This window comes from Lactuca serriola, chromosome 7 (genome assembly GCF_051521515.1).
Source record: "Lactuca serriola cultivar US96UC23 chromosome 7, Lser_US96UC23_V15, whole genome shotgun sequence".
Classification (NCBI taxonomy): domain Eukaryota; kingdom Viridiplantae; phylum Streptophyta; class Magnoliopsida; order Asterales; family Asteraceae; genus Lactuca; species Lactuca serriola.
In genome coordinates, this window is record NC_136414.1 from 88,748,965 (window position 1) to 88,761,522 (window position 12,558).

Sequence of the window (12,558 nt, forward strand, 5' to 3'; positions counted from 1 at the left end):
AATCAGAGACTTTAGTCCCAATGCATTTGTAGCTTGTATATCTGATGTGGTTCGATATACTTAGTTCACTATAAACAATGCTCTGATACCAATCTGTCACACCCCCAAACCAAGGATGGCGGAAACGTCCGGGGGTGGAGGACTTCATGTATAGTATCACAACAACAAGTATAATAGTGCTCAAAGTAAATACAACCATCATAAATATAATTGAAAAAGTTACACCAATGTATATGTTTACATAATTCAAATCAATTACATTATGATGACAAAATGAACTGTTTGACGATTTATCGTCCCATCCTCAAAATGCTGTTGATTTCCTGTTTCACTGAATTCCAGAGAATACAAGTAGTTTTGAAAAAGTGTCAACACAAAGGTTGGTGAGTTCATAAGCTTTTGATAGTAAGAGTTTGAAAATCGATCTTTGTAAAGATATGTATGTTACCAAGAAAAATCCAATATTTTCCTTATAAAAGTTATGTGGTCCTAAATACCTAGACCGAAAATGAACAAGTATTTGTCATACTTAAAGATATAAAAGTGGTTTCAAATTGGCGTAAAACCCTTCCTGATTTGAGAAAACTCCCGTAATGAATGGTGTGTAGTCTTAAATACCAAGACTGAAAATATACAGCAATATCTGTAATTATTGATATAAAAAGTGATTTTAAATCGACATAAAACCCTTTTTGATATGAAGGCGTACAAGTATTTTTCCATACTTAAAGTAATTTCAGTGAGCTAAATCGACATAACTCGCTAATTTAAAGTTAGAACCCGTAAATCTTATGATTTGTTAATACCACATGTGAGCTATCATAACCATACTTGACTTAGACGGCCTCGTAATGCGACGTTCTTCAGGCGTCGCCGTTAAATGACACTTGTCACCATAGACCTGCCGGTCTAGCTGTTGCAAGCAGCTCAGGTGTGGTTTTGTCAAACCCAATATAGATCTATACACAACTATCACGTACTCCCTACAAGAGACTCTGGTTACAATTTACAGGACTTTTTGAATTGGTTACTTTGGAAGTAACCCGAAGAGAGTGACTCACAAATTTATTCATTAACAGATTTACGTGAACTAAACTGAAAAGCTTTGATAATTAGTTTTGAAAAGTAAATGATACATAAACTATACCTATTATAGTTTATCCAAAACGTTTGTAATGTATAAGAACTCTTTCATGAAAATGCATTAGTGTTATGAATCCATTAGCTATGCTTATTATAGCTTAATATACATGTTCTAAATGAATGAATAATCTTATCATGAATGACTAAGTTTCAGTTTATGATGATAAACTAACAAGGAAACACATTCAATATTTAGAACTTATTGTTATACACTTTGCTCAACATAATACAAAGTGTTATGAAAGCAATATGTTGTTAACTAATTTTTAACCTTTCTGCGCTGTTTTAGAAAAATCATACGAAGTCGAAAACTAAATCCGTAAATTCTAGAAGTTCCCAAAATGTGTCTAGTTTACTCATAATTTTTATCCTGATTTTTAATCACTTCCAACTTGGGTGAAAAAGTCCATAATCACAGACTAGTCTGGATTGGTGTTTAAAATGATAGGCAGTTTTGTAAAAATCACCATAAATTGTAGAAAATTCGTATGGAGATGTGCAAGTAGTCATTTTAAAGCTAAGAACTGGAGCTACTTGCACCTAAAACAGTTTTGAAAACAAAAATGTTTAAGTTGCCCAAAACAATTCGTGAATGGAGTCAAACTTTTCTAATGAAAGTTGTTAGAAAAGTTTACTTATGTTCTTGTGTTTTAACTTGTATCCCCCCCCCCCTAAAAACTTAAGAAAACATGAAAATGTAGGGGTATGAACTCACCTTGAGTAATTTCAGTAGATGGATGATGGAGAAAAGAAGTGTTCAACTCAAGAACACTTGGGAGATGGTTGTAGATTTGAGGAGCTAACAACAAATATGACGATATTTGTGTAAGCAATCTACAATTTGGATGAAGGATAGTAGAATATCTAAGTGTAGGAGGAAGATACTTACCAAATCTGGAGGAAAAATCTAAGACCAGCCCTTGAATCTCAAATTTCTAGAGATAGGAAGTGAGAGAGAAAATATGTTTGATCTTTGGTGGAAGAATGAGAAAATGAGAGAAGTGTGAGGAGAGAGGAGGGTTTTCTAGCCTTTGACCAATTGTGTGGTTGGAAAAAGGTGAGCTTTTCATATAAATCAAATTGTGTCTTGGTCCTTGTCCAATAGAAGTTCGTTTCGAAGAACTTCCATAAGCACAAGCACAAGAACATTTGTTAATCTTCTTGACAGATTTTTGTGGTTGGGAATTTTCAACAGTGGGAGTGTCATCATCACAAGCTTTTGAGACACTTTCAGCAAACTTAGAATTGATTTTGATTTGCTCACTCCCATCTTGCACTGCTTCTTTATTTGCATATGAAGTAGAAGTATTAAAATTGTTCACCTCATCACGAGCTTTTGAATCATTATCAGCAGAACAAGAATTATTTGCGTTCTGCTCATGCCCATCATGCACTATGACCTTATCTGCACAAGAGGTAGAAGTATCAAAATCGTTCAACTCAACACTCTCAGTTAGGCCAGATTGTTCAGTCTTAACTAAATTTGTTACTGGGGGCTAGCCATATTGAGCAGGTGTCTCTAACTCTTTGGTTTCAAGGAGCGGGGTATAGTTATCATTGAAGGGAGGTGGAACACCGTGATACCCTAGACCCTTATTCTGATTATCTTCAAAGTTCAACTGTTTTTCTATCATAGACACAACTACATCAGTTGACACGTCAAATTCTTAAAGTTAAATTCAACATCTTTACATTTAGCTTTTAATACATCAAGTTTGGCGGTTAATTCGGCAGTTTTTACTTAAGCATAATGTTAATGCTCACATTTATCGCTATATTCCACTTGAAGTTTTTTAAAGTCCTTGGTTTTGGCCTCTAAAATATTTTTTAAGGGTTTTTGGTCCTTTCTGACAGTATATCGTTCGTATTTAAGGTCCTCAATTTCCCTAATTAATAATTCATGTTGATCACGATAAAGTTTAATTTTAGCTTCACAGGACTGAGAGCATGAAGTTTCATTAACCTTGGTGATTGAAGAACTCATTATTCACCAAAAAGGATAATTTACCAAAAATAGAACTGATTGTGAAGCCAAGAAAAATGCCCTTTGACTTGAAAGCTCGAAAGTCAAACTTAAAAAGTCAAACTTAAAAAGTCAAACTTAAAAAGTCAAACTTGAAAGTCAAAATTTTGTCCAAAAAGAATGACTAGGACCGAAAACAAAAGTTTCTAAAAACGAAAACGAAATTTCAAGACCAAAAATGAGAATATTTAACCAAAAACGAGGGTACTTGACCGAATACGTGGCTTTTTGACAAAATACGAAGCTTTATGACCGAAAAAGAAGTTATTAGATCGAAAATATGGCTTTTGGACCGAAAATAAGTCAAAATATTGAAAATCCGAATTTCAGTCGAGAATGCGAGGCCGAAATCTCGAACCGAGAATAAGACCGAAATCAGAAGCCGAGATGAGAAGTTGTCCGAAGTTGCGAGGCCGAGAAGCTGCAAACCGAAATCAGCGAGACCGAGATTGCGAGACTAAGACCCTCACACCGAGAACCCTCGCTTCCGACTGAAAACGCTGTCGATCTAACCGAGAATGTTGTTGGCCTCCGAAATCTGCTAGGGCTTGACCGAAGACCGAGGAGTGTCGCCGAAATCTCGCAAATTTCGAACAAAAACACCCAAACATGCCAAAAACACGGGATTTTCAAATTTTTAATGTCAAACTCGATCAAAACTCCAAAAATATGAAGAACACGAAGAACAAACCGCCAAAAATTCGTCCAAAACAATTCAAAAACACCCGGAAATCCAAGAAAAAAAATCCAAGAAACTCTTAATATCTTGTCAATTCGACTGATACCGATCCAATCTTTGATACCAATTGTAAAACCCAAAATTCTTTGATGTATCAATCAGATTCACTTGATGGTGCGGAATTCCGATAAAATGAATTAGACAAGACGAAATATAGAATAAGAACACAAAGATTAATCTTTAATGCATATTATTATTGAATAGTCGGGTTCATAAGATTCTTGATTACACTTGGTTCTCTCTCGTTTCTCTCCAAATCACGTTCTAAGCATATGACAACCCCCAAAAACGTCTCCCACTCGTTAGAAGACTAAAATAACACTATTTATACTTAGACCTACTAACGAAGCCCAAGCCCAAAACCCAAACAAAACAATATTAAGCCCAACCGAAATCACACGAGATTTCGGTCCAAACAACACCAAAAAATACTATTTTCGATCCTAGCCCAAGAACTCTAATAGCTTATGAAAATCAAAGTATAAACCACAATTTATGGCCTAACAAAAAGAATTTACGAAAAACGATTATTTAGAATAAAATCTTTTTTTAACTATATCTATGTTATATGCTATGATATTTAACTATTAAATGTATTATATTTGCTTGGATGTGATTAGATGAAAAGTTTGATGAAAGGAATTTGTTTTTACACATTTTGAAAAAAAAAATCACCGACTTATACATTCGTGGAACTAGAAACAAGTAGTAGTAGAATATGAAATTAGATGCTAAGATTGTTTTTTCTTTTGTCGAATCTACTTGCTTTACTAACATAAATCTTTTAATTATAAACATCTAAACATAAATACATAATATATATATATATATATATATATATATATATATATATATATATATAGGGTTAGGTTATTTTGTTTTTACTAACTACTGTGTGCCAGAATGCACAGATATGGACCATTGGATGGAATATAATCAAAGGTCATGATCTGAGGGTCTATGATAGTAGAATATGATAACATGTACCATATAATCACACAAATTTCAACATAAGGGCATTTTAGTCGATTAACCTATATTAAAAAAGGAAATTTTCGGATTTTTAGGGATGATTAATTTCTTTATTTTTTAAAAATCTGAATATTTTAAATAATTCAAATTTAAAAATCCGATTTTATTCTGTCAAAATGATAGAATGTCAGTCATAAACTAGTAAATATATTTTACGATTTTATTCTGTCAGAATGACAGAATGTTAACCATAAACTAGTAAATACATTTTGAAAGACTACACAAAATCGATTCTTAAACTAATAATATATCAAAAAATTACATTGTATGATTGTGATTCATTGAATAATAACAAACATTCTAAAAGAATAACAAGTATAATTCTTAAAAAATAACAACATTCTTAAAAAATGAGTGTGATCATTCTTTAATTCATTCTTCAACCCTTTCCCATCAGGTCTTGAAGCCATTTCTACCAGAAATTCATTGCCAAGTAATTTGTAGTGATGCACTTGTAAAACCTGCACATTAAACACACAAATAATTAACTACAATTCTATCAGAATACAACAAATAATATTCTTACAAAATAAACAATTCTGCAAGAATATTCTTTAAGAATTTGTATTATCATAAATATACCCAACAAACAAAATAAGGAACTAGCATCAACCTACTCTGACAAAATAAGGAATTAACATTCTTCGGGTTCCCTGTGTTTCTTCTCGCTATGCTCAATGTATTTAACTGCAAATTCTGACAAAATAAGGAACTAGCATCAACCTATTGTTATGAAAATGGCATCCAACCCAATCTAAATTGAGTTATATAGTTCTGAAAAGAATAAGGAACAAAGTGAAGTAAAAACATTAAAGATTTTTAACTATTTTTTCATTGAGGCATTTTATCAAATACATGGAGGCCATAACAGAATGTTGTTTCAAGAAATTACCTGTGATCAGATTAAGCATATCATGCAGGCTAGCACCATCCTAACATCCTCATCGGAGTACAATTACATAGCAATTGTGTAACAAAAACAGAAACAAAAACAAAATTGTTTATGCAACTTGATTAGATTGTGATTTGAAGAATAAAGGACAACTGAAATCAACGATTGAATCAATTAATCGGACCTTTCGACCAACACGACCACTTCTCCACAACAGTGCTTTGGAGGTTTTGCAATCAATGCAGAATTTCTCTTCACAACTTACCGATTCCTGAGAAATCAAAACAGGAAGAGAAATAAAACAATAAAGAACTTATCTTCGAGCTTTGAAAATATCAATTAACGATTGACGATCGAGTGTGTGTATATACGATTTATGTTGTGTTGATTGTTGTTTTGTTTCTGGAAATCAGAATCCAAAATCAGATACCTGAACTTGAAATCATAATTAGAGAGCTTGAAGGACGACTGAGAATTGAAGATGGAAGGGGAAAGAACCCTAACCGAGGACAAGGGTATGTGGATTACCGGACCAGAGAAATATTGATTCCTTGAATATAATACACGATGCAAGAGAGACTAGGTCAAAAATATTGATTTTATTTCCTTAATTGCAGGATTTCTATTGAATGATTCCTTAATTAAAAAGTACAAATGTCCAGAATACCCTTAAATGATTTATTTAATTGTTTACCATTTCTTGAATTCTCATTGGTGCATTTAGGCACACAATACTTGCTAAAAACATTTGAACCTAACTCTCTCTCTCTCTCTCTCTCTCTATATATATATATATATATATATATATATATATATATATATATATATATATCATTGTTATAAAACATAAACAATATATACCATTACTATTATACATGATTATTAAAATAATAGACTGATGTTGTTTGTTTTTCCTGGGGCAAAATGTTTGCAGTCTGTGGATCACATCTGTAGACTGCGGACCACATCTGTAGACTTCTGCAGCAGAACAGGTCGACCAAACGTCTACAGTCTAAAAAAAAGAAGACTGTTTGTTTTTTTAACATCTACAGGCTACTAAAATAAGTTAAAATCAAAATAAACTGATTGTTCTAACTACAAAGTAATTTTTTAATATTTTTATGACTTTATTATAAATAATTAACAAATTCATATCAACTTTTATGTATTATTTGTATAAAAAGTGAAAATAAAAATTATACAAATTAACGTATATATTTGATAATACCAACAATTTTGGTCGCAAAGTTATACCTAAATATAGTAATTGTGAATCAAAGAATTTGATACGTAAATGGATGGAAATAAACTTTGATTTTTTCAATTAAATCAATTAAAATCGTACCATAAATATTTTTCTAAGAAATTGACGATACTGTATTACATAATATTTTATAAAATTTGGCACAAAAAAATATAAGAATATATTATGATTTTTTTTCCATATTTATATAAACAACTTCAATGACCATTATTGTAATAATTTTTTATTTATAAACTTGTCAAAAATATCACGTTTGTGTCGTCGAACTTTTTTTTTCAAATTGTTTATCACTAATAAAGTTGGAATAAATATAAATTAAAAGAAAACTAAAAAAATAAAGATATATGTGTTGTTTTAGGTTAGAAGATTTATGAAGATGTTAGAAGACTCTAGTTCACATCTGCGCCAAGAAGAGGGCACATAGATATTTTTAGGTTTGCAGTCTTCAAAAAACAAACGGTCTGCGAAGACTAATGTCTGCACGTGGTCTGCACGGTGCAGACAGAAGAAGCTAAGAAGATCTGTGGGTAAAAAACAAACACCACCTATAAGGCTAGAAGGTATGGAGCGGGAAAGGGGAACAGGAAGGCTTCCCTCTCACCGGAACACCATACCGTGGTTGAGGGGAGCAACCCGTGGGAAAGAGGTGAGGGGAGGGGGTGCCGCACTCTCTCTCCTTATTCCATTGGCCAGTTTTTTTTTTATCTTTTTTATTATTTATAAAATTATATACCTACTAAAAAAATATAAAAATATATATCAAAATTCATGTTTTTTAATTCCCTACAAAATGAGTATAATATATGTATGAAATATATTTAAAAAAAATAAAAAAAATAATGAGGGGAGCTTCTCACCCATTCTTTGGGTTTTACGTGAGGAAAATGAAAATGTGGGAAATGGTGGTGTGGTCCACAAAAAATGAAGGAAACTCCGGTCCCATACATTTCGGTCTAAAAATAAAAAAAATAAATATGTCAATTGTAATCAACAAAAAAGAGAAACATAGGTATGGAGTTAGGATAATAAGGAGCCTCTATTTCATAGAATAAAATGGACTTGGTAAAAACAATTATAAAAAATAATGTCCATCAATGCATTAATAGTCTTTAATTTTAAGTTTATTAACTTTTACATTTAAACCTCCTGAATTTATTGTACATTAGGCTTTCCAGGCCCACTAGTGGTCACTAATGGCCAAATTTGCTCAATTGGGCCCAATCCCTCTAATGGGCCTTACCCTAAGCCCAAACATGTTCCTGGCCCAAAACATCTGACTCCTGATGGCCCACTAAGGCCCAAAGACCCAAAGTCCCCTACATGGCCCAAACCGAGGCCCAAAACAAGTCAAGCCCATATCTGATGAGTACGTTGGGTGTACTCTTATGTACGCTAAGCATACTATCCAAATGATGCGTACGTTGGGTGTACTTGCACGTACGCTCAGCGTATTCCCCTGTTAAGCCATTTTCCCATTAAGTGCTTAATACTCTACTCTAGAAGCTATAATTACAGATCCAAGTCCTCTCCAACGCCTTAAACCATAAAGTTGAATACTTGATAGTTTTGCATGATCCTCATAAGCTCAAACTCCAAAAATGATAATCTACTTCCATGAAAATGGTCTTAACTCATGCATGACTTCATTAAGACTTCCAAGATGGCAACTTTCTGCCTTAGGGACTCATTTAACACTGAGAGTGGCAACTCAAAGCCTAAGAATCGGATTTCAACCACAAAGCTCCATCCTTGGGACCAAAAAGTTCCAAAAACTCATCATAATAGATCTAAGCATTTAATGGGCAAGTTTAAGACTTTATACCTCAAGATGATCTGAAATGAAGCAACAATCTCGAATCTACAGCTTCTCCTTTGAACCACCACCTTGCTTTGTTCTTTACTTGTTTGGGAAATGGATTCACAACACCATAATGCCCTATAATGGCCCCCAAATCTCCAAGAACACTCATGGGAGAATTAGGGTTTCGTGGTGACTGCCTAAAGATGAAATGGAGGCTGAGCAATGAGTCATATTATTCCTTTTATAGTGGCATAGCCCTAAAATTAGGGTTTAGAAACTCTGAGCGTACGTTGGGCGTACTTCTCGTACATTGGGCGTATGCCTCCAACACCCGCGTCCACCTTACACCTCTACATTGGGCGTACCCCAGCTTACGCTGGGCGTACTCACCTGGCTGCCACCTTGCATGCATGGGATGAAATAAAAACTTTTCCATTCAGGGACCAATTCTGCCAACAACTTCGAAGTACTGTAACTTATTCGTTCTAAGTTCGTTTCCGACGAACTTTATATCCATGAAAAGGTGGCATGAAGCCCTACGCTCCAAGCTACACCCCAAGCCTTAAATCCTTCCTAATAAAACGTCAGGCCCATAACAGACCGAATCGACAGATTACGCTTATACCATTGGTCTCCGAAGACACAATCAAGCACTTTCAAAACTAGGTGTTACACACATGTAATTTTGGGTGTAAGTCGAACCATCATAGTAGTACTTGTAGGTTCCATCAAAAATACTTGCAAAATGCTTTTACCAAATTTCCGAGGAACAATTTAATAAAATCGAGCACTTGGTTGGATTTAGAAGCGTAAAAAATGGTAGAGTAGACTTTTCCGGGGTCAAAGTATATTTTCTTGAAAAGTTATGGGCTAATTTGTAACGTTTCAGAATTGTAAGGACTAAATTGTAATTTTCACAGCTTACATTAACCAATTTAAAAGTTTTCTGCCACACAGGGACATTTATGAAAGTTTTCTGCCACACAGGGACATTTATGAAAGTTTTCAGAAGTATAGACCAAACTGGTAACTTTTAGAACAAATAGAGACCGAAATGAAGTTTTTCAGAAACACAGGGACTTGTTTGCAACATTATGGAACTTTAGGGGCAAAACTGAAAATTTCTAAAAGACTAGTCAACTGCTAACGTCACTTCGTCTTCTTTGGCAGCCTTCTCCGGCGAATGGTTTGAGGCGTTTCCGGTGGTCAAAAAATTCTAAAAAATATATTTTCAGAATCCTTGAAACGAGGTCTTTCCAATCGTGGGGCCGGAAACGAATTTTGAGACATTTTTTTTACCCAATTACTGTAGGAAGAGCAACTCTCACATTCAATTATTACAAAAAATCAACCCACTTTCACTAACACTTACACTCTAAGTGTTATACCATCTATTTCTCTATGTTTTTGGGATGCCTCACAACTAATGCTAGAAGTTTTATATATAGTAAACTCAGCCACCATTTTATCTTCTCCGGTTAATATGTTCATCATAGGGTAAAAATAAATATTATCGAAGAAAATGATTCCATAAAAAATGTTGGGCTTGTAGATGGAGGCTAGAAGTCAACCTATTATACTTCTAAAATGTTTGTTATATGATGATATTTTACAAAATTAAGTTATAAAAACTAGCATTTCGTTTGGTGAGGATTAATAATAAAATTGGCTATATTGAAGAGTTTGTTATGATTTGGTTATGAAAGTTTAAATAGTATTAACTTAGACCTTAAAATATTATAAATATATATCGTATAAAATTAGCCATAAAAACGTTGATATTTTGGCAAAAAATGACATGATTTAATTTTACATCCTACGTAAACGGCCTGATGATAAACAGGTGGTTATTTATTTATGTTAAACATTACCAATACGACGAGTTATATTGCCTTGTAAAATCGAAAGTTTAGTTTTTATTTTCAGTTTAAATTTCTATAATTATAGTAAATAAACATACAAGCCGTTCTAGCTCAGTTGGTAGAGCGCGTGGCTTTTAACCACGTGGTCGTGGGTTCGAGTCCCACGGATGGCGTCAACATTTACTAAATTTATTTTATTTTCTTATTTTTCGCGAATCCCTTAAACTCACCCATATAAACAATTTAGCTGAAACTTATCAAAATTTTAGTTTTCAATATCAAAGTGGTCGGTGGATTTCTATTATTTTCCTGATATTACGGGTTGCTTATGCTGATGATTGAAATATGAACAATATGGATTTCTTTTTGAATGTTTTGTTGGTGAAATGAAGCTAATGCTTGAGTGAATTTTTGATTTTGTTGTTTTAGAGTATTAGTTAGTTGTGTATTCTAGATTTCTGTATTAAACAATCCTCCGTACTAAATAAAAATAATTTTGTTATTTGACTTCTTCTAATGCTTTATTCTATATGATTTTTTATTTATCTATTTATTTATTTTTCCACTTGTTATTTTATAGTTTTTCCATTTTATTAAATTTCATATAATATTTAAATGTAATAAAAACTACATATTAATTTTATTAATAGATTTTTCTTCTAATTTCAAAATTATTAAATTAAAGTCTCATTAGTTTCCAATTTTATTAATCTAAATTATTTGTTTAAATTTTTTTTAAATAACATTTTCATTTTAATAAGTCTTTATTTTCTCATTTTTTTTATAACTTCAAACTTTAAATATTTAGAATTTCATATTTATTTTATCTTTTAAATAAATTCATATAATATATGAATCTTACACCAGTGATTCTAACAAATAACAAAAACATAAATACAAAAAAACAATAGCTCCAATCCACTTGGCAAGTCCCCGTCATGTTCAAGATTCCAATCACGTTGGTCTTGATGGCAATAAATAACAATGCTTTCATTTATTTATCAACATTTCTTCCTATTTTTACTAAAAAATCCTTGCTCCTATAATCAACTTAAACCATTAATGGTTCTGTGTGATGTCAAACATATGATTTAGGGTTATAATAAGCAATATTATGTAGATTAGTTAAAAGAAAATGCAATTTCAGTTACCTAACTGTTTCTCAACTCTTTCTTATCACCTAATTTTCTCTTCAACCATACGTTTCACTTTCAATCTGTAAATGGGGACACATTAAGACGAAATACAAATATAACGCCACAAAAAGAAACACATTAAAATTTTGCTACCAACCACAGAGAGAATATTTTCTAAATATTCTGTCTATTTACATTTTACAAAAATCGATATATTTACTTATTTTTCACTATTGCTAAAATGAATAATGGGACAAATGCGTTAGGGAGTTTAGATCTTATATCAATATTTTTCTAAAACGATGATCTTATTGTTCTCAAAACAAAGATCATATTGAAGGTATAGGGTATCCTAGATCGCAATTTTAACATCATGTGAAACATTTATATCTTTGTCTATTAATTTATTAGTACATAATTATCAAGTTGATGTGTGGAACCAGAGAGGGAGGCGTTTAAGCAAACTTTTCTAGTAAAATGTTTAAATGTGTGTGTTATTCCAAGCACAAAAACTACATAGTAAGTAAGATCTACCAATCAGACGTTTTAGACCAACCATCTTTAGGACTATAAAACCAAAAACCGTCGCGTCTTGCCTCCCATATACAATCTTTGTCAAACTCTCCAACGCAATCGCTACTAAAACCAACATCGTACACCTTAACA

The 12,558-nt window shown here is 32.6% G+C and overlaps 1 non-coding gene across 1 annotated transcript; it reads left to right on the forward strand.

Annotated features, from left to right (window-relative positions):
• The first annotated feature begins 10,856 nt into the window (after positions 1 to 10,856).
• On the forward strand, positions 10,857 to 10,929 carry TRNAK-UUU (transfer RNA lysine (anticodon UUU)). Its single transcript has one exon. It is a non-coding gene; the product is annotated as a tRNA-Lys (tRNA).
• The last annotated feature ends 1,629 nt before the right edge of the window (positions 10,930 to 12,558 follow it).